This window comes from Solenopsis invicta, chromosome 13, assembly GCF_016802725.1.
Source record: "Solenopsis invicta isolate M01_SB chromosome 13, UNIL_Sinv_3.0, whole genome shotgun sequence".
In the NCBI taxonomy this organism is placed as follows: Eukaryota; Metazoa; Arthropoda; class Insecta; order Hymenoptera; family Formicidae; genus Solenopsis; species Solenopsis invicta.
This window is the reverse complement of record NC_052676.1, coordinates 12,517,079-12,536,074: the sequence shown is the minus strand read 5'-3', so window position 1 is coordinate 12,536,074 and position 18,996 is coordinate 12,517,079. Positions and strand designations below refer to the sequence as shown.

The 18,996-nt window shown below is 37.0% G+C and overlaps 1 protein-coding gene across 1 annotated transcript in view; it reads right to left on the bottom strand.

Annotated features, from left to right (window-relative positions):
- Nucleotides 1-18,268, bottom strand: part of LOC105205874 (estradiol 17-beta-dehydrogenase 11) — a 115,102-nt gene extending 96,834 nt beyond the window's left edge. Inside the window, exon 1 of the mRNA XM_039456552.1 lies at nucleotides 17,997-18,268. The gene's annotated coding sequence lies outside the window, so the exon portion shown is untranslated. The remainder of the gene's footprint in view (nucleotides 1-17,996) is intronic.
- Nucleotides 18,269-18,996: the final 728 nt, after the last annotated feature.

Below are 18,996 nucleotides of genomic sequence, written 5' to 3'. Positions count from 1 at the left end.
AAAATTTTATAGATTTGCAGTTGCGAAACATAGACCGCGCTTCAACAGGAAAAAAATGGATTGACGAAGATAAAGTTTTTGCGTTATCTATTTATAAGCGAAGTCCGCGTACTTATAAGTATAATATATATCCAACTTCTTCCAGTTGCCGTCACCTCGGACTTTAAAAACAGTACTTTCAAAAGTTCCTTTTAATACAGGCATGAACAAACAATTGCTGCAACAACTTAAAAATAAAATCAATGATATGGACGTACTGGACCGATATTGTTCTTTAGTTTTTGATGAGATATCATTAGATAAAAGTTTCCATTACCTTCCTCATAAACATGTAACAAACCGCCTTTCCGCTCCCCCCTCGGACCGTCCATCGTTCCGGGCTGGCCGGCCGAACAACCGCCGGACGGCAGAAACCTGGCGCATAGCGCCGAAAATATACTCCGACACCGGCGTAGCGCGCGTTGACGCATCCGCACGTGAGATCTGCGTGACAGATCTCCGCGCGCACGCGCTCGACCGGAGTGGCGACCGCCGGACCGATCTCGAGCAGCGGGGAGACCCCCACCGACTCCGTACCGTTCCGTACCCCCGCACCGTCCCTGCTCTCGAGATTCGGGTATATAAGCGCCGCCGCTCCGAGAGTCGAGCGGTCTTCTTCTCCGTCCACTCTCCGATCCAGAAGAAGCCCATCCTAGCGCTCACTTGGGAGTTAAGAGCCTTAGCTTCCGCCAAGCAGTCTTGGCAAGAGCCTTCCGCTACTCCCGATACCGCCGATAGAAACGGGCTCAAGTACATCTTGGGCTCCACCAGGAGATCCTGGTCGGCAATTCCCGATCCGCCGTCCTCACTACGGTATCGACTCACGACCTGGGGTGTGGAGTTCCGCGCCTCTACCAAGGGCTCTTGGCGTGAGTCGATCACCACCGCCGAACATCGCGGTATTAACCGCTCGCGACGGGAATCCCCGATCCGCGTACATTCGCACCGAGCGCGCGTCACTTACGGCCGTGGCCACGGCCTTCAGCAAGGCCACGGTCTGCGCGCGTCAACACCGGCTTCGAGTTCTCGGAAAACTCGAGGCCGGAATTCCGCGAACTCAGCCGCGACAATAGCGCGATTCAGATACCGCGGCAAAACAACCATTGTAAATACCGTTCGTTCCGTCCGCGCGTTCCGTTATCTCGGCCGTCCGTCCGCGCGTAGTCTTTAAGTTTTGTTGCGTCCGTCCGAGCGTCACCGCCATCCGTCCGTCCGCGCGTCGTGGCCAAGCCACTCCCCTTGTATATAACCAACGCGAAATAAACGTACTATTATATTCAACACCTAAAGCAACCAAGTCTAGTTCTCTTGGCGACCTCCCTCCGCGTCCTGGTCCGTCCGCACTCACGCACCGCCCCGTGCGCGGAAAAAGACGGGTCGTTACAAACAAATTATTATCGGTTTTCAAGATTTAGGCGAATTAGGACGGTGTAATAAATCAGCAAATCATGCATTGGTATTAATGATAAGAGGATTGAGAAAATCCTAAAAGCAAGTAGTCGCTTATTATTTTATTGTTGGTACAATTTCTACTTTTAATCTGAAGTCAATAATAAAAAATGCTATTTTACAACTTCAAGAAATTGGCGTGATAGTGAAAGCGACTATTTGTGACCAGGGTTCTACTCAGAAAAAAGCAATTTCGGAGTTGTGTGCTGAAAATACCGTTGCTCCAACTTCTTACACATTTGTAATCAATAATGTGACAATAGTAACAATTTTTGATGTTCCTCATTTATTGAAATGTATTTGAAATGCTTTACTAAGATGTAAAATTAGATTTAGGTCTAATAAGACAGCAAAATTTCAATACATACAGCAAGTTTTTAATTTAGATCAAACAAAAAAATTTAAGACACTTTACAAATTAAATTCAGGACATTTCAAATTTCAAGATAGTTTTATAAAAATGAAAGTTAATATCGCTGCAAGACAATTGAGTCATTCTATCGCTTCGTTTATTGAAGCCTTTACTTCCAGTGGAGCATTACTTGTTGAATCATTAGAAACAGCAGAATTTGCTGAATTAATTGACAATCTTTTTGATTCGTTAAATGGTTGGACCAAACATGCGAAAGAAGGTAAACAATATAAATGCGTTTTGAAAAGCAACTCACCTCATTTGGAATTGTGGAGCAAATTATTGCCTAAAATAGCTGATTGGAAATTAATAGACATTAAGACTGAAAAAGATGTTACAACGCAATATCAATTCGTAAAAGGGGGTTATTACAATGGTTATTACAATTCGTAGTGTAATATATTTATGGAAACAACTTGAAAATTTTGGTTTTGAATATTTAAATTTACGAAATCTTAATCAGGATCCACTTGAAAACCTTTTTTGTATGATACGACAACATGGTATATCAAATACCAATCCCACCTGCCATCAATTTATTGCCGCTTTAAAAACAACAGTACTAAACGATATGGTTGCACCAGTACCCAAATTTGCAAATTGCGAGGAAGATAATGCTAAAAATTTAGAGAATTTTCGATGTTATTTAAATAGTGACTCTCAAAATATACCACTAGAAGAAACTGAACTATTCAAGAACGTTGAAATACGAACTTTAGAATGGAAAAATTTTGACGAAATGAATGTTCAAGACTGTTTTGCCCTTTCATATGTATCAGGTTATCTTATTAAAAAATTGCATTTGCCAGACAAACATTGTACTAATTGTCGAGATGATTTGTTTTCGACACAATGTCAACATCATTTATTTACAACTTTTAAAGAACATGATGGAGAAAATGACTCTTTAACGTATGCAAGCGATCGGGTACTTACATTAGTCGAAAATCTACATAATAGATTATACCATTTTTTGGATGAAAATATATCTTGTTTAGAATCGACTTTTAAAGAGATATTTCTTTCAAATTATAGTAGTAATTTCTGTAATATCCATCGTTGTGATATCTTAATTATTGATAAAACTATTACGTTCTTAATATTTAAATACATTAAAGATCATAAACAATCACAGGCACTAAGTTCTGGACATTACAAAAAAATAATTAAATTTCAAAAAACATAACATATTTTCAAATTTAATATTTTCATATTTCTTGTATTCTTTGTCCGGATTTCTGATTTTGATTTATTATAATTGATTTACTATTGGATACTATGTTGTTTTAATTAAATTAAAAGGCTTTTGGTTAAATGCATATGTTAAATGCTCAATGATAAATATTCTTGATAAATATTATAATTTGTAAGAAATATTCTCAGCATTAAAAGAAAGAAAATATTTTAAGACTTAATTATACGAGGCCAAAGCAAATTTTATTTTTTTATCATACATTTTATACAGTGTTGTATTTGTCTTTTTTTATTTTTATGTTGAATGCTCAATGATAAATATTTTTTTATAAATATTATAATTTAGTTGTAAGAAATATTCTCAGCGTTGAAAGAGAAAAAAAATTTTAAGACTCAACTGTATAAAACATTGGGCCAAAACAAATTTTATTTTTTCGTTATACATTTTATACAGTGTTGTATTTGTCTTTTTTTATTTTTATATTGAATGCTCAATGATACATATTTTTTTATAAATATTATAATTTAGTTGTAAGAAATATTCTCAGCGTTAAAAGAGAAAAAATATTTTAAGAATTAATTGTATAAAACGGGGCCAAAGCAAATTTTATTTTTTTATTATACATTTTATACAGTATTATATATTTTTAATTTTTTAAATTAATATTTCAAATTATTTAGATTATAAGTTTGATGCATATCAAAAAAACAACATTTTCAGTTTTTAATATTGTTTTATAAAAAATGTTTCTTTTTTTATTGTCAGTAATTATAATTATTAATAAGTATATTTAGTCAAATATATATTGACGATGTTACTTTGTACTCTGTCAGATTTTAATAAATATTAATAGTTATTACATATATCTATTGTCTATTTTATTTTCAGCGATACCTAATCTACAACATAGAAATTTATTTTGTTCTATATATATTTATTTGTTACTGTTGTAAGCATAATTTGTCAATGTTTAAATCAATACAATTTATTGAAATCTATTTTTAGGCTTTGTGAAAATATTAGTAAAAATGAATTCAAGTTGTGTTGATAGCTGAGAAATATATAATTTTAAAATTATTAATGTAGGCGAGATTTTTAATTTATCAATTGATCAATCGCATTATGCACAAATGCAACTTTGAACTGTAAAATTGCATTTGCGCTTAATGCGATTGATCAATCGATGAATTTAAAAACTCACATCTTTTATACGAATAGCATATAGAGCACTAGTTACTATGCCTAGCCACTTGGAGCGCGGCGATCAACTTTGATTCCTTCATTTAACACGGGGCTTTCGCTTCTCTTTATATATGTTCTGTGCTTACATAGTACATGGACAGTTGCGCGCACCATGCGTTATGGGGTGGTTTTTAATTATTTTTGGAAAATGGAAGTGTCGCATCATAACTTTATCCTCATATATGTAAGAAATTCTCCGACCCGACAATTCGAATTGGCGCCAAACGATGGGCCCGAGCAAAGGAGGCGCGCAACTATTGGACGAGTAGGAGCCAATAGGCGGCGGACGCAGACCCGTCCGTCTAACCAACGGAAAGTAGGTGCGTCGGCGACGCATCGTCGGCTGTAACAACAACACGCGCGGACACGTGACGCAACTCTTACTCTTGCGAGAACTTTAAGCGAGTGTACACGTGTTAAGCGAGTAGAGCGAAATAAAGCAGTTTTTACTATAACAACCGCAGTTTAGAGTTTTTCCTCGAGTAATTTTCCTACATATCAGAAGTGGGATTGTCGCGTGCCTAACACCGCTAGGAAATTCTACAGTTGACGAAAATCGAAGCGTGGACGATGGGACGTCACAAGTCGTGCCACCGCGATTCGAAAAAGAAGACGTCGAGAGGGAAAAGGCGACATTCGTCTTCCTCGTCTTCTTCGTCGTCCTCGTCGTCGTCGGACAAGAAAAGGAAAAGGCTCGAGCGTTTCGAGAGACTCGAGCGGATAGTGAACAGTCTGGATCGACGATCGTCGCACGGACACGGTTCGTGCATCCATCGGGGAGATGAGCTGATGATTCCCCCATTTGACCCGGCAAAGGACGACATGACCATCGAGAAGTGGATCCAGCACGTGGACGAGCTGTCCATACAATACGGCTGGGATGATCGCGCCATAACGAGATTGATACCAAGCAGACTGAAAGGCCATGCCCGGCAATGGTACGACACGCGGCCTCGGTTAGCTGTCACGTGGGCGGAAACAAAGAACGAGTTGATACAACAATTTCGTAAGTCCGTTCCATTTAGCAAGTTATTCAGAGACGCCGCGATGTACGAAACTGCACCGGGTCAATCGTTAGGCGACTATTGTTTCACGAAATTAAATAAGTTGCGCAAACTAAACATAGTCATACCGGACGAATACATTATCGACGCCGTGATCGGCGGGATAAAAGACCCGAATGTTGCAAGGGCGGTACGTTCCGTACAAATAGATACCGCGAGTAGATTATACGCGCATATGACGGCTCTTGGCGATTTGCCGGTAAAAACCGAACAAAGGAAGGCACCGTTTACATCGAGCCACGGACGCGACGGGAAGAACCGACAGCCGAAGCAGTCACGGCACAGCCAATCGCAGACCGCGAACGACGAGACTGCCACATCGGCAAATCCGACGGACAACGATGAGAACCGAAAACAGACAAAGTGCTTTAATTGCGGAAAAACGGGTCATTTCGCTAGGAAATGCTGCGAGCCGCGAGCTGAGTGTGAAAAGTGCACGCGCAAAGGGCATATTACGGCCATGTGTCCGCAAGGAAAAGACGTGAACGCGGTCAAAAGTATGGAATCCGCATCGAATCCATATGAGCGTACGATGTTTGTCAACGGCCAAAGAATCAGAGGCTTAATCGATACCGGCAGTAGTTGCACTTTAATACGAACCTCGATTGCGGAGAGGTATGACATGACGGTGTCACTCGTACCAAGCGTGGTGTTACGAGGGTTTGCCGGACAGGTTACGACAAGTGATCGATCGACCCTCTGCGAGATTCGAATAATGAACGCGCGAGCGCAAGTGAACGCAATCCTTGTACCGGACGAATGCTTGGTCTACGATGTTATCGTTGGTCGCGATTTCATCGGACAGGAACACATTGTGATGATTAAACGTGGTAGCGCGTTATCATTGAAGCAACTACCGGCGCCCGATAATGATCCCGAGAACATCATCGACGTTAACTTTCTAAATGCGGAATCGGAAGTTAATATACGCGTCGGGACGATACCCGAAGATTCTAAACAGCGATGTATCGACTTGATTCGGGAGTACGGCGACTGTGTTGCATCCTCAATGAAAGACTTAGGGAAAACTAACGCTGCGTCGATGAGTTTGCGCTGTACAACCGACGTCCCTGTGGTTTATCGCCCATATCGGCTACCCGAATCGGAGAAGCGAGTGCTTAGGAGTATGATAGACGAGTTGTTAGTATACAATATTATCCGTAAGTCTAGTTCGCCATATGCAAGTCCCGTGGTGCTTGTGAAAAAAAGTAACGGTGAACATCGTATGTGCGTCGACTTCCGTAAGCTCAATGCAATGACGGTCAAGGACAAGTACCCGATGCCGCTGATTGACGATCGGATGGATAAGCTTGGCGGAAATCGGTATTTTACCGGACTTGACCTAGCGTTGGGATACTATCAGGTACCGATGGCATCCGATTCAATCGAAAAGACGGCTTTCGTGACACCCGAGGGTCACTATGAGTTCCTACGCATGCCATTTGGACTGACGAACGCACCCGCGGTCTTCCAACGGTTGATGGACCAGGTGTTGGGCGATCTTAGGAACTCAATGGCTTTTCCGTATTTAGATGACATTATCATACCATCAAGAACGATAGAAGAAGGTATGAGCCGGTTGCGCCAAGTGCTAGATGCGTTCCGCAAGCATCACTTAACTCTAAGGTTGGAAAAGTGCTCATTCTTTAAAGAATCCATTGAGTACCTAGGCAGAGAAATTAGCGAGCAGGGAGTCCAACCAGGACGTCACAAAATCGAAGCTGTAAGGAGTATGGAGGCTCCACGGTCCGTCAAATAAGTGCGACAGTTCCTGGGATTGGCAAGCTACTTCCGACGATTCATTGCGAATTTTGCAACGATCGTCGAACCAATCACGAGACTCACTAAGAAGAATGAGCCGTGGTCGTGGGGAAAGGCTCAAAACGAGGCGTTTACCACCATCAAGGACAGGCTCACGACTCGACCGGTGCTAACCATCTTCGATCCAAGCCGGTCGACGGAATTACATACCGACGCGAGCGCGATTGGGGTAGGTGCTGTTCTGTTGGAGGACTGTCTGCAGGAAGTCGAGGGCCAGATGAAAGTAGTGGCGTACTTTAGCAAACAGACGACGGCCGACCAACGGTGCTACCATTCCTACGAGCTGGAGACGATGGCCGTTGTGCTGGCGCTGCGACATTTCAGGGTATATGTCCTGGGGATACCCTTCAAGGTTGTGACAGATTGCAACGCGCTGCGTGCAACGTTCGCAAAACGAGACTTGCTACCCCGCATTGGACGATGGTGGCTGGAGATGCAGGAATATACCTTCGAGGTTGAGTACCGCGCAGGGTCTAAAATGGCGCATGCAGACGCGCTCAGCCGGAACCCTGTTCCAATGGCATTGGAGGTCGCCCAAGTTGATATCACCGAAGGCGATTGGGTCCTCGCAGCCCAACTGCAGGATGAGCAACTGGTGCGGATTCGGACGATCCTGTTGGGCGGAACGCCGACGCCCGAAATCAAACACTACTTCGATGAGTACTTAATTAAGGACGGTAAGGTTTATCGACGTCTAGGTGGTAACAGCAAAGCCTGGGTGGTGCCGCGAGACGCCCGGATGCAGATTTGCAGGCTGTGCCACGATGACGTTGGTCACTTGGGAGTGGAGAAGACATTGGAGCGTATCCAGCGAAATTATTGGTTCGCTGGGATGAGACGATTCGTCACCAAGTATGTGGGTGCTTGTTTGCACTGCGCTTATTATAAGCACTCAGCTGGTAAAAAGCAGTGCAAGCTAAACATCATTGAAAAGGTGCCAGTGCCATTCCACACGGTGCACATCGACCACGTAGGGCCCTTCGAAACCAGCCGGAAAGGTAACAAATTCTTACTGGTGATTGTTGATGCGTTCACCAAATTCGTTATCGTCGAAGCGGTAAAGAGTCAAAAGACGTCCTACGTCGTGAAGGCTCTCACAAATTTGATGTACCTGTTCGGAGCCCCGGCCAGGATCGTCAGTGACAGGGGAACTGCGTTCACGTCCCAGACGTTCTGGACGTTTTGCCTTACCTACGGCATCAAGCATGTGTTGAACGCTGTCGCTGCCCCTAGAGCTAACGGGCAATGCGAACGATACAACAAGACTATCACGCAGGCGTTGGCCACTACCACGGCAGGATTGGATTCCAACGAGTGGGACTCGGCTGTGAAGCAGGTGCAGAGTGCGTTAATTACGCTGCACAATAAGAGTATTAACGCTACCCCGACGAAGGCGCTCATTGGGTGTGAGGCGAGGAGCGTAACTGAAGCGCGTTTACTGGCGGAGATCCAAGATGTGGTGCATCAGCTGGATCTGCAGGAGTTGAGTGCCGGTATCAAGGAACATATCGACGCAAAACAACTGGAGCAGAAGGAACGATATGACCGGTCTCGCCGTGCTGCGGTGAGATACACCGATGGCGAGCTGGTGCTGGTGCGGATTACGACCGATCCCGCCACTGAGAGCAGCAAGAAGCTGCACCCGAAGTTCAAGGGTCCTTTCCGGGTTCGAAAAGTGCTGCCTAACGATCGGTACGAGGTCGAGGATCTACGGGAGGGAGGTCGACGGAGACGGACAGTCGCGGCGGCCGACAACATCAAACCGTGGATCACAGTCCAGGACACTCGGGCGGATAACGACCCTGTGTCGGACGCGGCTGGTGACCAGTAGAGCCGAAGGAGCTTACGGGGGTCAACTGTTGTAAACCAGTGACCCGCCATCCCGTCCTCGCGGTTGCTGCCGGAGGAAATAATGCCATTCTCACGGTTGTAGCCGGGAGAGAGAGTCAGTTGTCATGGGACGATGACTCGCTGTGTCATTCTTACGGTTGTAGCCGGCGGTCGATTGTTGTAAAACAACGATTCGCTATTCCGTTCCTGCGGTTGTTGCCGAGGGAATGGATGTCATTCTCACGGTTGTAGCCGGGAGAAAATCAGTTGCCATGGGACGACGACTCGCTGTGCTCTTTTTCGATTGTAGCCAGGGGTCGATTGTTGTTAAACAACGACTCACTATCCCGCTCCTGCGGTTGTTGCCGAGGGAAATGGATGTCGTTAGTACGGTTGTAGCCGGAAATCAGACATCGCACGAGAATGAGCGAAAACCGTCGTATGGTCGCAGCCATTCTTTGAAACTTACAGGGAGCAGAGCCAGGGGTGAAGCCGCAATGACAGGAAGGGATTGGAAAACTATAGACGTGCCTGAGGACAGGCCAGAACTTCAGGACGGCCGAATGTAAGAAATTCTCCGACCCGACAATTCGAATTGGCGCCAAACGATGGGCCCGTGCAAAAGAGGCGCGCAACTATTGGACGAGTAGGAGCCAATAGGCGGCGGACGCCGACCCGTCCGTCTAACCAACGGAAAGTAGGTGCGTCGGCGACGCATCGTCGGCTGAAACAACAACACGCGCGGACACGTGGCGCAACTCTTACTCTTGCGAGAACTTTAAGCGAGTGTACACGTGTTAAGCGAGTAGAGCGAAATAAAGCAGTTTTTACTATAACAACCGCAGTTTAGAGTTTTTCCTCGAGTAATTTTCCTACATATACCGTTGAATTTGTAATAAAATAAGCTTTATTTTGCTTATAAAAAGAAATAAAAGTTTTGGAAAAAATAGGTAAATAATAGAGAGAAAGTATAAAAAAAATATAAAAAAAAATTTTTTTGCTATTATAAAGTACTCATCGAGCTATTCAATTTTCATTTAGAACATTTTTTTATATCTCTTATAATTTTGCTTCAAAAGAAAAAAACTGATTTTCTTCAAAGGGGTGTTTCACCCCCTTAAACTAAAATTGGACACAAACAAAAAATATTTTTGTGTTATGAATGAACTTGTCTATATGTACGATATACCAATTTCAAAACTTTTGAATTTCTGGGTTGGCAAACCTGCCTTGTGAGTATCAATACTTAGAATAAATTTTAATAATATTAAACTCTTTTTCCAGTAAACAAAATTACATTTCAACAACGTTACTAGAACGACATTTAATAACATGTAATGTTTCAGAATATGTAGTTCGTAACATTGTACGCAATGAACGAATTTTGACGTACATTTTAAAGATTCTATGACATGAGTGTTATGTATCATTGTATATAATGTTGCATTATTATTTTTTTAATGTAAAAGCAATATTTGTTTCAATTAGCAAAATAATATTTCAATAATGTTATATTAATATTTTCTTATGTAAGAATAGGATATATTCTAAAATCTATTTAAAATTGTTAGAAATATTTCATTGCAATTGTAAACAACGTTTGATTAGTAAATAAATGGTAAATTAAACATATTTAAACATTTAACAATATTTAAAATATATTGATAAAATGTTAAAATACATGTTACTTCCCAAGCAGCAGACACTATTTTTTAAATATTTTTTAAATGTTTATTATGTTTAAACTGGGCACACGAAACTTGTGCAAAATTTAATGCGCAATATTTTATGCACAAAGTGTTCTGATAATAGAAAATGTGAAATATAGAATCACATTTTCTATAAAATGTGAAAATACATACGAGTATATGTGATTGTTACGACCATGATATGGTTATTGTGATATATGAATTGTTTATTTTTGTTCTACACTTTGCGTGTGCATCTTTAATGATATAATTATACCTCTTTTTGTTTAATACATGGATCCTTCCATGACGAGAAAGTATGTTACCAATAATTATATTTTATGATTTGACAAATATACGTATTTTTTTATATGCATAGTACTATTTCTGTTTCTTATGTTTTTATTAATATCTTAACATTCTCTTGTAAAAAAAATATATGGTACCCGATTTATTTGTTCAATCACTTGTAAACATACAGATCGACATAGTAGCCAGACAGCCTAGCACATTACATTATTTTATATAGAAAAAACGTTCCGTTAAAACAATGTATTGTGTATTTTAATAAAATACAACTTTATTTATCAAAGTAATTATACTAATTTGTAAATATATGTACGTAATGAAATGTTAACCTAATCTAACCTAACTATATCCTAACCATAAAATTCAATTTACGTTAATGTACCCAAAAAATAAAAATCGTTACATTCTGGCTATCGAAAATACATATATCTTTGCTCTTTCTTTTAAAGTAGAACAACTACGGGTAAGCTTATTTATTGCAAACATTTGTACTTTATCAAAATTTGTTTAAGGTGCAGATTACGTGCTGGTTATGTGCATTTTATACGAAGCTTTTTTGGCCCGCGCCAGTAGCCAACTGACCCTGGTATGGCCAAGATGGCCACGTTGTTGCACGTTTATATTTTGATTAATACAAAATAAAACGTATGATCAACAGGATTATATTAGGCATTAACATATAGAGGAAGATTGCCTCTACCACGTCTGCATAGACAATCATAACAATTAATTGTCTGAGAAGTTGTAGCTTCAAAATTCTAAAGTATGGGGCATTTAGCCTCGGTCTCCCTTACGTCGCTTACTAACACCAATGGTAGTGAATACATGATAAAGTCGCAGAGTTTTGTACCACATTTCATCAGCTCAACAGAATTCAATGATTTAGTACGAGACTTAAGCTTATCCAAAAATAAAGCAGAGATTTTAGGTTCACGATTGAAACAGTGGAATTTGCTTGAAGATGATGTGAAAATAACTGATCAAAAAGAGCGTCATACAATTTTTTCATGTTTTTTCACCAAAAAGCCGAAATTTGTTACTGTAATAGCGTGACTGATTTATTCAAGGAAATCGGAATACCATGCATACCTTCTGACTGGCGGCTTTTTATTGATAGCTTTTCAAGAAGCTTAAAGGCAGTACTTCTTCACAACGGAAATCAATTCCCTAGTCTTCCCGTAGCATATTCTGCAATGCTTAAGGAGAGTTATGATAGTGTAAAAATGGTACTGGAAAAGTTAAAATTTACAGAATACAATTGGCCAGTAATATAGCGATTTTAAGATGGTTGGTTTTCTGATGGGAATGCAAGGTGAGAATACTAAATACCCTTGTCATCTTTGCTTATGGGATAGCAGAGCAGATTCATTACATTACCAACGGCGTATATGGCCTGATCGAGTCGAATTTCAAATAGGAAAACATAATGTCAATTCGGAACAAATTGTAGAGCCTAAGAATATATTGATGCCGCCGTTACATATAAAATTGGGCCTAATAAAGCAATTTGTGAAAGCTCTAGATCTAAATTCTGAAGCTTTTGAATATTTGAATGGATTTTTTCCCAAATTATCTGAAGCTAAAGTAAAAGCGGGTATTTTTGTCGGACCACAAATAAAACAAATAATGAGCAGTGATGATTTTACAGAATTCCTCAATGCTCATGAAAAACAAGCCTGGAAGAGTCTTAAAGCAGTAGTTAATGGTTTTCTTGGTAACAACAGAGCTGACAATTATGAAGAGTTGATTGAAACTATGCTTCAAAGCTTTAAAATTATGGGCTGCAGAATGTCCCTTAAACTTCATATGCTACATTCTCACCTGGATCAATTTAAAGACAATATGGGTGCCTACTCAGAAGAGCAAGGAAAACGTTTTCACCAAGATGTGATGGACTTGGAACGACGTTACCAAGGGCAGTACAACGAGAATATGATGGGAGATTACATTTGGGGTTTAATACGAGAAAGCCCATACAAACATAAGAGAATTACTAAAAATATCCATTTTTGAATTTGATTTTTTGTTATTTTACATTTATATACTGTTGTTTATCACAATTTTTTAATTAAAAAGATTTTGATGTTCAGTAAAAACTTTGTTAATCGTAATTAAAAATAAAATTATTAAAAAAATATAAAAATCAGTTATTCTTTTTAAAAATTCGAAAAATTGCTCTAGTTTCTACAAAAGCAAACTTTGATCAAAAAAATTATTTTTTCCTTTATTTATAACAGAAGAAAATTTTACATGCAGAAGCCAGATCCAAAAATTGTGTCGACCGGTGTTATACATTACAAAAAATGATTTCATTAAATATTTATATAACGTTTATTTAATATTTTTTAAATATTTAGTCTTCATTAAGTAGTCATTTGAGAAAACAATTTTAGAAAACGTTTTTCTAACGTGTATTTAACATTATGTAAAGATTTATGAGCCAATAATTATACATTACAGAAAATGATTTGATTAAATATTTACATAACGTTTATTTAACATTTTTTCAATATTTAGTTTGCATTAAATATTTATTTCAGAAAACGATTTTAGAAAACGTTTTTCTAACGTATATTTATTATTATGTAAACATTTATGCGCCATTAATTATACATTACAGAAAATGATTTCATTAAATATTTATACATATATAATGTAACCTTTATGTAGTAGAGTGAGGGTGGGGGATAAGTTAGGGGAAAACTTTTGAACGTGGCGAGGGGTAAGACAGGGGTGCCCCCTAAGCCCATGCTTCTTTACGCTGTTGCTGGCGGATTTAGAAGAGGAGTTAAAGAGAGAGGGGGAGTGAGGATAAAGGAAAGGAAAGTATACTCGTTAGCGTACGCAGATGATGTGGCAGTGGTTGCAGAAGAGGAGACAAGGATGAAAGGAATGATTAAGGCACTGGAAAGTTATATAGAACGGAAGGGATTAGAGGTCAATGTAGAGAAGACGAAAATAATGAGGTGTAAAAAGGGGGGCGGGAGACAGAAAAAGATGGTATGGAAATGAAAAGGAAGAGAGATAGAAAAGGTGAGAAAATACAAATACCTATGTAATGATAGCAAATGGGGGTCAGAAAGAACATATAGAGGAGAGAGTTAACAAGGGAGCAGTGGTGATGAGAGAAGTGTGGGGGATAGGAAAGAGGAAGTTTGAATAAGATTCGTCGAGAAGGATATGGTTGTTTGATAGATTGGTTTGGACGGTAATGGGATATGAAGTAGAGATATGGGGCTGGAAAGAAAGAGAGAAGGTAGAGAGGATACAGGACAGGTTCTTGAAGTGGATTGTGGGGGTTGGGAGGTACACGCCGGGGTACATGGTGAGGGAGGAAATGCAGAGGGAAAAGTTAAGGGGGAGGGCAGGGTTGAGGGCATGGAGCTATGAAAAGAAACTTGGAGAAGGAAGGGGAGGAGAGCTGGCGAGGTTGTGTTTGGAGGAAATGAGAGACAGGGCGAAGGTAGGAAAAGTGATGGGTAAATGAGAAGAGGAAAGGAGAGATTTTTATGAGGAGAAGAGCTGGAGCCTAATTGAGATAGAAAAGATGATAGAGGGAGGAGAGCTGAGGGGGGAAGAAGTAGTGACAAGAGAGAGTAGGTGGTAGGAAGAGGAAAGATGGGAGAAAATTAGGGGCTCTAGATTTAACATATGGTATAGTAGAGTGAAAGGTAAGGGGCTGCCAAAATACCTAAAAAAGGGATGGAAGGAGCAAAGATGGGAGAGTGGCGAAGTTTAGGCTGGGAGACGGAATGATGGGGAATAGATATTGGGATGGGGACGAGGAAAGGAAGTGTAGGATATGTGGAGGGGGAATGGAAACTTGGGAGCACGTATGGGAGGAATGCACAAATTGGGGGGTTGAAAAGGGATGGCAGGAGATGGTGGAGGAGATCTTGGGAGAGGACGAGGAGGGAGAGATTTGGATGAGGAGATTAGAGGAGATGAGGGAGGGAGGAGGGTGGTTGGGTGTGAATGAGAGTGTGGAAGAAAGAGAGGAAAATGCGGCGGAAACGGAGGTCCGGAGAATGAGTATGGATATATGGATGGATGAGTGATCTTTCTCTCTCTCTCTCATGTGTTGTATAGGATGCAAGGAATAAAATGTTTAAATTTTGTAAGCGGAGCGGAGGTCCGCAGTGTACTCTGCAAGGAATAAAGTATCATATATATATATATATATATATATATATATATATATATACACACAATATATATATATATATATATATATATATACACAATATATATGTATATATATATATATATATATATATATAACTTTTATGTAATATTTTTTCAATATTTAGTCTTCATTAATCATTCATTTGACAAAATAATTTCAGTTAACACTTTTTAAACGTTTATTTCTTATTATGTAAACATTTATTTGTCATTAATTATTCATTTGGTAAAAGGTTTTTAGTAAATATTTTTCTAACATTTATTTTATATTTTATAAATATTTGTTTTTCATGAAATATTCATGTAAGAAAATTATTTCAGTAAACATTTTGTAAATGTTTATTTAATATTTATTTAATATTCATTTTTATATTTATTTTTTATCTATAAAGTTATGTTTATTTAATATTTGAACTATTTACTTTTCAATTATTATTTATTTTAAAATCTATTTAAGAATCGTTTTAGTTTTTATTTATTTTACATAATCATTTGGAATAACGAATTAGAATAATTCGAATTCTTTTAAAGTTAAAATAAACGTTTTTTTAATGAAAAGGGGGAACTATACTCATTATTTTAACGTTTTACAAAACATTTTTTCAATGCTTTTAAAAACATTTGTTTAATATTTTTTTCCTGCTTGGGTTATTACAATAGAAATGAAATATTTCTATTATGTGTGTATCTCGAATGAATAAAAAGATCGAGTGTAAGATTAGTGATTGAAATTTATTAAAAGAAATACTTGCGTGGCACTCTATTGTGGTTCATTAAGAAATTTGTCCGTCTTTCTCAAGGAATTCAGAGAACAACAATACGTTTACATTGTAAAGCTTAATTTGATGATTTCGTACTGCTGTTCTTTGAAATCATTGATTTACACTTGATTTATTTACTTATTTGCTTAAGAAAAGAAATGGCTTTTCACTAACGGATTAAATCATTATCAATCACTTTAACCATTTTGTTGATTAATTATTCGGCAATTGAAATCCATTTAAAGGAACACATGTTACTATGACACAGCACAGTTTATCCGATTATATCAAGCAATTAATCTATTTTATTGATTGTGGTTATATAACTTGACTGTAAAGCAACATTTACAAAATAATTGAGAATAATATTATTATTAAAACGGTTTTTAAACATTTGACAATATATTATTAGATAATGTTTCAAAAACATTTACACAATATTATGTGAGAACATTGATGAGCCATATAAAATCAATGTTTCAAAACGTTTATTTAATGTTTCTGCTTATTGGGTTTACATTATATTTACATTTATGTCACTTTTACCACAATAAATACGTAATAATTTTATGTGTTACATTTGCGTTTTTTGGCCTGCTTCTTTTATTTATATTTATATTTTTATAAAATTCAACTTCTTTATACTTTATAAAAGTTATGCATTTTTTTTTACTTTTGTCCTACATATGGAAAAGACTCAAATAATTATAAATAATATAAAATTTGGTATGACAAATTTAATATATACTATCTGAATTTGAACTTGATCTGCCGTAAAGTAAATCTAGCATATCGGATTAAATTTCTACTCGGGTTATTATAAATATATTTATAGTAATTAATACGAATCGTGCGTACTAAAATTTTGTTTTATTTTTAGTTAGTCTTATAGTTAGTTTTATAGTGACTCAGAATTTTTATTAAAAGACAGTGGAAACGTTATAGTTTTCTTAAATATTTTTGAATTCATTAAGCTGTTTCTACATATAATTGAATGTGTTAAACTTTTGTTGCATACACTTTTGAATAGGATAATTTTTTGTTGTATTAAATTTTGAGGTAATTGCTGATAATATATTTATTTTTAAACAGTCTTATTTGTAAATAATATTTTATAAATAAGGCTTTATAGGTCTTTTTTATAATGACACATTTTATAGCTAATTGCATTACTTTCACATTCATTTTTGAATTAATTTTTAAATAAATTTTTTTAAACTTTTGTTTTATACACTTTTGGGTTTTAATTGGTATATCTTCTCCATCTTTATAGACACAATGGTTATTATTAACAGTATTTCTCAAGTAATGCTCCTTAACATACAAATAATGGGTTACAAACCCAAGATGTGCGTTATTAATATAATTTACATGTTTATATTTTACAATTTATTTTATTTAAATTTTAACGTGTCCTGTTATTCCAATTTTCATATATACCATAATTTATGAAAATGTATTCAAGGATTACCAAGTCATAGCGTCTTAAATTCAACGATAACTGTTGACTGGTGAAAGCCAGCTAACACGATGGAAAGTTGTACCTTTCATCCAAATCTTCTAGTAATCCATCAGAGCAAAAAACATTAAATTTTTATTTATAAATCACGTAATTTATTTAATTAAAAATTTATATATAGTATTAAAAAATACACTTTAATTTATATGTATATAATATGTTATATCTTTGATTTAGTTTTTATTTTATTCTGCTTTAAACTCTCTTCTTTTTGTGAATGCTACTAAAATGTATTTCAATGTATATTTATAAACTTTTGCAATAAAAATTCAATGAACGAATAAAATTGTGCCGAAATAATAATAGTAACAATTATGTAGCAATTATCTAAATATTATGTTTTATTTATATATTTATTTCATAAATTTATTTATATATTTTAAATATATTTTCTTAACTTTTTGCTTATATATTTTTTAAATAAACTTAAAAATATATATATTTATAGTATTTTTTAAAATATTTATAATTTAATCAATTACCTTTTGTTTGATGGAACGTTTGAACATTCAATATTCGATATCTCCCAGAAATTTGCGCAGTTTTGCAGAAATCACAGTTGTAACAGTTTTATCAAAGAAGCACCGAGGATGCAAAAAATAGACGTTTTGTATGGAAATTTCACCGTATTTGTTTTAGTTATTTTTCTCTTACGCTATCTTTTATAAAGAGGCTCTATGCTTTGTAATGTTCGCTAGGTGACCGGCAAAAGTTGACTGCGGCTTCCAGTGCGCCCGAATTACCGAGCGCAGTGAGGAAACGTCAGATCGCGAAGTCTTAGCTACAGTGCAAGACGATCCGTCAGGATCTGGTGACAAGAAAATAACTAGAGAGAGTCTATATTGCGAGAACGTAAGATTTTTGATAAGGAAAGAAAGAGAAAGAACCTAATAATCTAATAAATTTGATGTTGCGGTTATTTCTTTGAATGAACATTATATAATTTTTTATAAAATACATATCGCCTATATAAAAATTAATTTCCGATAGTACTATAAATTTTAATTCGTGATTTAAAAAAAATTATGTTAGAAGAAAGTAGAAGAAAAAAGTATTGTATAAAAAGTAACTTAATATTTTTTATCCAAACCTTTTTCCTCTCAATTCAATGAAAATTATAATTAAATAACGAAAATACATTTTTGTATGAAATTATGCAAAATGTTTAACGCTATACAATCTTATTTCAACATTTAACATTACGAAAACATTCTCAAAACAGATATTTTCTGTGTGTATATATATATATATATATATGGCATAAGTACTATAATGTATCTTTTTTAAGTTCTTTTTAAATTTCCAGAATACCTTATGTACATTCCTTATAATTATAACAATGACAGTCATTAAGAGACCTATTTTTAAAGAGAAAGAGAGAAAGAAAAAGATTAAAAAAAACTTTTTCTGTTACATTCTTAATATTTTCTTCATTCTCTACTAACTGCATAGATATATACTCGCTTTATATCGCAATACAGA